The following is a 10823-nucleotide window of genomic DNA, read 5'->3' on the forward strand; positions in this document are numbered from 1 at the left end:
CGTCTTACTTCGATTTATCGAGCCATGTACTCCCCAAAATGGTGATCCCGACGTAATCTCTTCGAAAAATTGTATTTGGTCGTTTCGTGCAACAAAATTTGTTATAAGTGACCGTTATCTTTTTTCTTATATACAAAATTTAATGTGTTTAAATCAGAATGTCTTCATTTGAAAGGCTTTGGGCAGCTTCGGTCGGATACCGTCGTTATTTGTTTTCCTGCAATACCGTAACATATGGCTACAGATTAGTTAAATAGTAGCCCGAGCAGCTAGGTACTGATTGCAGTCATCATAGACTCGTCATGTCTTCGCCGCTGTACCAGAATTGTCAATGTCTCGGGATCAAAGAAAATGAGCTACCACGTCATCGAAACATCGAACCCCACAGCGTCGATTACGAGAGTCCTCTTCGAAATGTGCTTTATTTCCAACATCGTTTCAACTGAAGATATTAATAACCCCAATGCAAATTAAAAGAAAGTTTTACTTGAAATGAACTAACTTAATCCAGTACTCAAAACAAAATACATAACAGGTTGCATTGAAACTCTACGTTAGTGTAGAGGACTGTTGTGCCAACCTAAAAAAAGAACGGTACTTTTTAACCAAATTTAGAATGAATATTGTATCGGAAATAATGAATTTAATACATGGGACTAGTTAGCAGGTAGTTACTATATCAGTTTAATTGCGATCCGGATTTCTACATTGCTGTTTTCTTCTCGCTGTAGGAGTTTCCTTTTGTAGCTGTTTCGACTTGTTTAGTGAATGGGAAGATCAAAACGGTTTCTGTTTCAGATAACCAGAATAATTTGAAAACATTGGGAAATTTGTCCGATAGTATGCCAGAAATTGGTCTCGTACATTTGAGATAGGCTTACTAGAGGATAATAAGTTTTTTCCTCTTAGGTGGTGTCTAAAAAAATATGATAAATTATATTGCTAATACCATACGGTTAATTCATTGTTTTCACATGGATTGAACTAAGAGAAAAGGAACTCTCACATTTTGACTTACTTCAGCAACTTATCGATCATATACGTCACTATTCATTGTCTCAAGTTTCTAATTTTACTTAAATTATTTAATTTTCTCAAAGAAATCGGCGGTATATAGTATATTTTAAACCAGTTTTTAACTATATAATCATTTTTAATTTAATATTCACTTCGCCTCCTCCTTTACTTTTACTTCTATATGCCGTATATTATATTTTCACTTATTTGTAAATTGCTATATTCTTCTTTCGAATGTTTTTTTTGAGTGTTTTATTAAAATAGGGATACAAAGAGTACTTTTAAATATATTAACTCACACAACAATACCCTTTGTGTGGACTTTTTGTTCGGTTTTATTTTCCCATGATATATGAATGATAAAATGTGGACAGGTTCAGAAAACAAAAACTATTAATTTACTTTAAAACCTTGCATTACTTTACGAAACGAACAGGCCACTTGTTGAACGTCGATACAAAGCGACACTGAGGGTTTTTATATATTAGAAAACGGACCAACCAATCTCACTTGTTCACCATTCAGGTAGTTTTACCACAAATGGCCCGATAGTCAGGGTCGTATTATATAACACCTCCCTCCTAAAGAAGTGTACCCAAGTGTACGTGGTCGTCATTTCATCTGGATAGCTTTTAGTTGTTATAGAAATTCTTTTTGAATATAGATTGTGCCTTCGTCGACTTTTGCCTTTGAAAGTCTTCGAAATAACACTGTTTTTTCACACCAAACAATTTTCCACGTTTTGGTGACTCGATACTAATTCCACATACCAATAATCCATGGCTAAGAAAATGAGTTACTGCAATTCGCCGTTGGTGGTCGTTCACCCTGAACTGCAAGCTTCTGTTCAAATTCCAGTAGAATATGTGAATTCGCAGCAACTTCAATCAATATTTGATGGCCTTACACCGTGAACTGTTACACATGTGCCGGTACTAGGGGAGTTTTTAAAGCTTTAGTGTTTCTTACTCGCAATAGTTTATGGCTAGGGGTCGTTGAGCACCTTCAACCCATCTCTTGTAACCTTACAGCTTCAGCTGTAACCACTTAAGTCCACCAAGAAACGCTTCGAGAAACTGCGGAACCATTGCCATTTCAACGTCAAACTGTCTTCTTTTTTGGGTAATTAATTTGATTCCAATTAATTGAGTGAATTGAAAAGAGAACAATATGATCGTTATTATGAACAATTATGATCTCCCCGGAATCTTACCGAGTTCGCCAGTTATAAAATATGAAAGGGTTTAGAAAACAAACACTATTAATTTACTTTAAAAAACTATTTTATTTTAAGGAAAAAAAGGCGACTTGTTGAATGTAAATGGTGATACAAAGCGACACTGAATGCTCTTATCGATTTTCTAATCTAACAGTCTCATTTATTCGCCATTTTGGGAGTTTTACAACACATGATCAGATAGTCAGGGCCATACTCCATAACATATGTAACTTTGTTGCTCTTTTATAATTTTTTCTTGTTTATAACGATATATACGATGCTAGAAACCGTTAAAGAAGAGTCAGCTACTTTTCTGTATGCAACTAAGTTGGAATATCGTTATAAATGTCTTTACACCATCGATATCCAGCATTATACTATAAAGCTAATAATTTTAGATCTTCAAACGCTGACACCCACAACTGCTACGCGATCATAATTTTCTTTACATCACGGGTATACTATATGAAACCTCTCTCATGTTAATTGCCATTGTTCTCGGTTATATATATTTATTTAATGAATACAGAATATATTCCTCTGAATAGTATGGACCAAACTGATATATAGAACTAGAAGAGAGACCATCGGGGCATGGTTATTTAGTTTCTCTTGTTTTCTATTATTTTAACAGATTTACATGTTTAAACCACAATATTATGTCTGAGGATGGATAAACACAGCTGTGTATAAAATATTGGATGTATACCTCTGTTATGCTCACTTATTTTTGCTTTCCTTCTATACAAATTTTAAGTCGCGTAAACGTGACCATTATGAAAGATCACTAGAAATTGAATTTGATGCTTTTAAACCGAACATCGTCATTATAGAACTAAAAATGCAAACAACAATGTAAATCTCGCAGGGGGCTTGGCAGTGCATTTGTGGTGAACAACCGGGCATTCCGCTTTAAACACCCTGAACCCATTAGAACACAATCCTTTAAAGATTTTTTATATCATCTTTATTAGATACGCTTAGTACAATCTTAATTTACAATTATGTTATTACTACTTTTCCTATGTAATTGGATTAATTAACAAGTAAGACGAGTGCGAGAAAATACATCAGTATGTATTCCTCAATTATAAAATTACAATTATTTATTAATTATTAACTTATAACTATAGTTTACTCACTTTATATAAATTCGTACGGTTTTGTTCGCTTCAATCTCCTGACATCCTGCGCGCTGTCCATCAGTCGTGTTGCGTCCACGTTAGTATGATTTAGTAATCTTCTTTCGTGTTTCAAGGCGAAATCTGGGATAACTTCGCAAATCCATTTGATTTACAGGTCATCGTGCAGTTTTTCGTTGGTTATATAGCGATAGGCATTGGTAATCCATCGAAAGCACCTTGTTTTGACAGCGTTGTATGACTAGTTAATTTGAATTTTTAGTGCAACCTAATATTTGCAGCCCATAGATCCAAATTGGCTTTATAATTGTATTATAGATCAACCTCTTTGATTTCAGATCAAGTTGAGGGTACCTTCGAACTAACCAGTATAGTTGTTTTATTTTGGTTCTAATGAGTTTTGCTTTTTGTCTAACGTGATGCTTCCAATTTAATATACCGTCGAGATGGATTCCAAGGTATTTAGCTGATTCTGCTTGAGGAATCGAGCATCCATTGGGTGATATAATTCAGTTTTTATTATTTCCTCTCAATGAATAATTAACGTGGACAGATTTGGAGCAATTAAGTTGAATTTTCCAATCTTTCGTCCATTTATAGGTTTTGTTGACTGTCACTTGCACTTTTTCTATTGCCCTAGGCAGAGATATATCTTTTGCCATAATAATTGCGTCATCAGCAAAGGGTCCAAGAAGTGTTTCTTTTGGAATTATTGGAATGTCAGCAGTGTAGAGGAGATACAGCAGAGGTCCTAAGACGCTACCTAGTGAAATTCCAGCCGAGATATTTTTAAATGTCGAGAACGCCATTTCGTGCGATACTCTAAATTTTCTTCCGAATAAATATGACTCCAGCAATTGACAATAATTACGCGGTAACAATTTGCTCATCTTACAGATTAATCCCAAATGCCAAACCCGATCAAAAGTTTGTGAGACATCCAGGAATATTGCAGGGCAGCATTTCTTTTCCTCAAACGCTCTTTCAATAGCCGCAGTTACTCTGTGCACTTGATCGATTGTTGAATGGTGATTTTGAAAACCAAACTGGAAATCTGGTATTGTTACCAAATGTTTAACACGATCAAATATCAATTTCTCAAATAGCTTTGATATTGCAGGTAGTAGCAAAATATGCCTGTAAGATTCGACATGTTCTGCAGGTTTGTCAGGTTTTTTGAGCATAATTATTTGTGTCACCGTAAAGCATTCCGCCAATTTGCCAATTACACTAATTTGACGTACCAACTTAGATCGCAAAAATTAAAAAAGTGCAAGTAAGTCAAACTGACGAGCAAGGCGAAGCACGAAATCAATTTGAACGGAATCGATAAAATAGAAATGAATGACGCAGGAATGCGCTCAATCCCCATCCTCCATCGAGCTGCATTCATTGTTGTGAATTGGGCGTTGTTATTCCTAACCGTATTAATCCTTTGCTGGTTAGCATTAAGCACATGTCCTCAGTTAAAATTAATGCTTCATTGTGAATTTCTTTCTTCAAAAGATAGAAAGTCATCAACATTTCTTATTATCGCGCCAGAACACTATATTTTTGAACATCCCTTTTTAATGATTTATTCCAGCCCAAATAAAATATTCATTGCTCAAACAATACAACGTCTATCGGATAACCAAATATAAAAGACAAAAAATCAAGCTAAGTAAAGAACAGAATCTAGGAAAAGGCATTTGTTAAGCTGACAAAGAAACACCATATTTATACATTTTCAATGATCCAGAATGACTAAGAAAACAAATAACAGACTCAATGATCCGCATGACATGATAAAATTATAGTCTTTCCATTGTCATATCGATATTGGCACTGCACAATACTACAGTGCAAAGCAAAGTCCTGTTTTATAACATTGTATCGCCAGCAGATTAAGGAGAATCAATCTTGGTGACTGTTTGTCGCCCTGACCTACTAACTTTGCGAGGTCAATGCTCTGCCATTCCAGTTTCGCGGCTGCGGCGGCGGCAACAGGGCCAGACCGCCTCTGGAAGGCGGCCCGTCCTGTCTCTCTCTCGATATTCGTATCGACCGTCGAGGCAAAGCCGTAAGAAAGGCGGTCTGACAACTGGTGGACTATGCGGAAGGTTTTAAACAATTTGCTTAATAATATATAGATAAATTGAGACACAACCTGTGCCTTGAATAAAGCAATAACAAATAATAAACAACACATGTTTACTACTTACAAGTTAGATTATAATGCTACATAATAGGCATGAAATTACCAACTTTAAATATACTACATGACGACGCTTTTATTTATATACTGAGATTGTAAATTGAATTTAAAATATTTGGACTGCATATGCGTTCTTGTTTTAATATAACTTGGCAGTTAACAACTCGCGTCCTTTTCTACCACGCCTTTCGTACCACAATCTTAGTTGTGGTTACATGTCATTTTTAGGTTAATTTTGCATTTACATTTTGTTGAGGTAATATAATTATTTCATAGGCAAGATTAGCAGCAAATAATGCGAAAATAAGTGCATAAGATATGAATTATTAATAAAATATTATTATTTTATAACACTAATTTTGTAGATTGTTATGGAACAAAGGATATCTTAAATAATATGGAAACTGAACTTATTTATAGTAAAGGTAAGAATGAAATATGGTCATGTTTGTATACGTCTTCTGTTATTTGTTATTATACTTATATCTTTCTGATTTTACTGATATTTCAAAAGAAGGAAAAAGCTATAACGAAGCTTAAAGCTAACGAAGTATCATGAATTTTCAGCATAGTGTAAATATAAAGTGTATTTAATAGAAAATGGTTGGAATAACTTGATAACATAGTATTTGAAGTTTTGTGATTTATTATTTCTTTCAGTTTATATAACTCCTCGGAGCAGAAAAATAATGACGAAATATTACAAAAAGAAGAATATATATTAAAGGAACCATAACAAAAAAGGCAGCAGGTGATTCGTTTGTATACTTCTTTATTATATTTAGATTGAACTCTTCTCCACACCACCTATGAGGTAGAATTCCTGGCACGTTTTTTTTATTTTGTGGGGCTGTCCACATTTCCTAAGTATTCATTAATATTCCTGACAGATATTTACTGCTAAAAATGAGAAAAACAATGAAATAATACATTGCACTTTTAGTAAAACATATTTATACTTTTACGTTTGGGTGCTGGAAAGTATTGCTGTGTTTCCTTCTTTCATTTTCCTTTTAAATCACTTATTTGTTGAAATCTCTGAAGAATCATCTCTATGTTCTTAAGTATTTGGCTTTATGATTGTTGATCGATTGATCTCAAAGTGTTAATTATACTGAAAACTCTGTTGTCAAAGTCATTTTCTGTCATTGGTTCTTCCGCTTCTCCCTGTATATATTTTTCTTGCAAGTTCATTCTAGTTTCTTCTCTGTCCTGCGGTTTAATCACTGGCTGCTCTTCTAGAGCACTTGCTACATTATCTGCAAAATAATTGGCGCCCATTTTCTCCTCATACCACCAAATTCACACAGAGTATTCTTTATTGTATATTCTGGACAGCAACAGACCTAAACCTACATACCTAAACATTTCATTCTTTCTTCCATTATTATATTCATAAAACCCACAGTAAAATCTTCTTTTTTTAGAATAGTATGTATTTCAGCTATGACAGGAAGCATACTCATATAAAGCACAATTATAAGACAAATGTATATTAATATTAATTAATTCTTGTTTATAAAAAAACATTTTTCCCATTTGCATTCCATTCTTTTATTTTTAAATCAACAACGATAATTTCGTTAGGACTTCTAACTGAATTGATGTTGTGTTTTTTTATTAAATTGGATAAATCATCTTTATTAATGATATTTATCCTCTGTATTTTGTCTCTGCATAACAATCTACAAAATTAGTGTTATAAAATGATAATATTTTACTAATAATTCATACCTTATACACTCATTTTCGCATTATCTGCCGCTAATTTTGCCTATGAAATAATTATATTGCCCGAACAAAATGTAAAAACAAAATTAACCTAAAAAAAGCATCTAACCACAACTGTGACTGTAGTACGGAAGGCGTGGTAGAAAAGGACGCGAGTTGTGAAAACTATCAGGTTAGATTAGAACAAGTGCACATGTGCAGTCCTAGCCAATAGAAATTTGTATGGACATGGATGGCGAGGTCTTTACTGAGACGACAGGCATCTCATATGGCAACAAATTCCAAATTACCTTGGAAGACGCTAATTAAAAAGAAAGGAAATGAACTGGGTTTGAAATATAAAATGCATCAGTTAAATGGAAGAAAATTTTAATTGTATATACACAATAAATTGCTGAATTGCAAATTCGAAAACTAATATCTACTTATGGAATTCTGTTGTGAGGATGTTCGTCGAAGAGGTATTTTAGATGCAGCGAGATACCATAGAAATAATTACTTACACCGATACTTTCCAGATAACGACTGATACTCAGGAAATCAGGAGAATAACAAAGAGGGGAAACTCCACTCTCATGTTAATACCGAAGAATAACTCTTGAATAACACTCGAGCAGGACACAGACTAAAATATATCCAATAATTTGATCTTGGGTTCTCCTACATGTATAGCCTATCTAAAGTTTTTTGGTATATATGTCAACAAGATGTTTAATATATTGCCTGTCGCAATTTGTAAATTCGTTTTAGAATCAGACAATAATCTCCTTCTCATTTTATTCTAAAACCGAAAACCGAAGTATCCTGTTAAAAGTCGTCCGGTTGTCAAACACATGCAGAATTATTCAAAATATTATAGTTATGGGTTATAAACTGGCAAACGGTGTTTTAAGACTTTGTTTTAATTAAATTTCAAATCGCCGCGGATTTTATTGCAAATATTTTTAGCATGTTGCAGCTGCACTGAATATTAGTACGGACACGGTCTCTAAAATATCTCAAAAAAAAATATATATATATAACATTAAATTCACGACAAAAGACACCATGTTTATTCTAAACAGGTCAATCATTCGAAGATCAGCTTGATGATAGCTATACCAGAGTTCAAATATACGAAATGTATAAAAACAGTAAGTAGTTTTTTCAATCGAAACATCATTTAATACAATTATTTCAGAGAAAATTGTTAGTCTTGAAATTATCCATAAAAAGCTGAAAGATATGCAGCTATTTGAGGGATGTTGCACATCGCTTCACACACTGTTGGGTAATATAGGATTTAAGTGGTGTAAAGATAACCCACGAATATGTTTAATGGAACTTGCAGACATTGCTTTTAAAAGAATACAATTTCTAAAAACATAACAAAATGAAGGAAGAATTATTGTATCAATTTGTATATTTAGATGAGACATGGATATTTCATAATGGTACATTGGGTCACGGCAAGATTATGATAAATATAGCGTAAATGCAACAGAAGTTGATGGAAAAAGGTAAACGTGGGTATAACTATCAATTAGGTTTTGTTAGTCAAAACATTCATTAATAATTCATTACAGTCATAACTATATGTCATGAAGAACTACTTTGTGCTGGAAATAGGAATACAAATAACATATTTTTATTCCTGGTGCAGAACTAGTGTTTTTCTCCAGGTCCAAGGGTGACTATCATGGAGAAATAAACCATAACTTGTTTTTGAAGTAGTTTGAAAATCAGTGAATAATTTGTGTGCCCAGATATTATTGTAATTGTGCTGACTTAAATATGAGCATTAGGTTAAGATGTATGAGAAGAGAATGTTTTATAGATATGGTAAATGCATTCGGCAGAGCCCAGTGATTAATTTTATCAAGAATGGTGTACACAGATAATAGCAGAAGAAATAAAAATTACACTGATATCAAGGTGATTTGACAAGTAAACACACCATCGAAGGAAACAAGAACTAAACGTAAAAAGGTAAAGATGCTCTCGAATGAAAGTAACATACATTAATTTGATATATAATTGTTAATTAGGTGGATTAGGCATCCGGGGGGTACCATTTCATAAAAAACGTGTGGAAAAGAGTTCAATGTAAATATAATGAAACATCTCTAACCTACAAACTATTATACCGTGTTCTTAATTGTAGTTTTAAGTCGTTCGATAATATACATATTAAATGTACTATAATCTTAAAATAAACAATATATGTTTGATAATATACTCAGAGTTTTAGTTCAGTTTATGCGGCAACATTGCTCCGTTTCGATACTGATTATAAGTTGTTATCAAGTACATTAAATCACCAGAACGCATATGTTTACTCTTTCTGAAAATTTCAATATATAACGATTTCCACATTAGTAATGGTATTAGGAAGCCAATCACAAAGCTAGATGTATATATATGATACAAATAATATGACAGCGTTCATAGAAAAACATTTAATGTGATTCTACATTAAAGAATTATTTCTCTTTTGAATTATAAATTACCGGCCACCTAGAAACATATCGATACAACGTATTCGATATTTTTTTTTAATATGGATATATCAATATATCGGAGAAAAAAAATTCAACAAGAGATCAACTCGTACAATTAAGTAATAGTAATTACTAAAACTTTAATATTAAGTACCGATTTAAACAGTTTATAAAAAATTATTAAATGGCTTACAAAAATGTCGATTCCTAATTATGAATGGTTGACATATGGGAAAAGATGCAACCACAAGATCAACGTCCAAACTAAAAATTCATACCAAAAAAGTTAGATTGTGTACTTAGTGGAATTAATATAATTATTACATTATTTTATAAATTGTTGGCATCTAACGAATGAAATATTTTTTTATACATATTTTAAAGTCTCCTTTTACCAACTAGGGGTTTATCTGCACTGGACCTACAGTTTAACGTGAGCTCCGGACCACGGTCCTCGGCATTAAGCCTGCCGATTGGCGAGTGACAACCTTAGAAATCATCCCAGAAGAAATCCGCCTTTACCCAGCCTGGTTACTGGCGTCATTGGAAAAAATCTGTCGGATTTTACACTCTTGCCTAGGACAATCACAAATATTAAACAATGACAAATATAAATTTACGACCATGCCCCAGCAGGATTCGAACCCGCGACTATCGCAACAGTAGGTGGACCATCTTGTCGCCTTTACCACTGCGCCATCAAGCCGGCGGAAAGCAATAATGGAAGCTAATATTATAAATAAATGTTATCAAACCCGGTACAACATTCATTTTTGTCAAAAACACTTTTTTTTCTTCGTGTAGTGATGATTGGATATTATTTGGTATATAACCAAAAAAGGTTTAATAAAAAAAACTTATATTTTGATAATACACACTGGATCATAATATATGTTATAGCAAAATGTTCCTTAAGTAATGGTAGATTATAGAACAAATTGACAATCAAAACTGAAGCACGGGCTGTGTTAGTGATATAAATCAGAATAACGTTTTGGGACAGTCGTAAAAGTAAGATGTTTAAATATGAAGGACCT

General features: G+C 33.2%; 1 long non-coding RNA gene across 8 annotated transcripts; it reads left to right on the forward strand.

Annotated features, from left to right (window-relative positions):
- The first annotated feature begins 5746 nt into the window (after nt 1–5746).
- On the forward strand, nt 5747–9521 carry LOC143199558 (uncharacterized). 8 transcript variants are annotated; one of them, XR_013006480.1, is made up of 8 exons: nt 5747–5831; nt 5941–6000; nt 6236–6326; nt 7433–7767; nt 7825–8439; nt 8487–8805; nt 8872–9274; nt 9334–9521. It is a non-coding gene; the product is annotated as an uncharacterized LOC143199558 (long non-coding RNA). The 8 variants fall into 8 exon arrangements; XR_013006476.1 differs by having other exon boundaries at nt 6236–7767; XR_013006479.1 differs by lacking the exon at nt 5747–5831 and adding an exon at nt 5842–5882 and having other exon boundaries at nt 6236–7767.
- Nucleotides 9522–10823: the final 1302 nt, after the last annotated feature.

Source organism: Rhynchophorus ferrugineus, unplaced genomic scaffold, assembly GCF_030347505.1.
Source record: "Rhynchophorus ferrugineus isolate W39M unplaced genomic scaffold, kcgeb_rfMv2 rfM7, whole genome shotgun sequence".
In the NCBI taxonomy this organism is placed as follows: Eukaryota; Metazoa; Arthropoda; class Insecta; order Coleoptera; family Curculionidae; genus Rhynchophorus; species Rhynchophorus ferrugineus.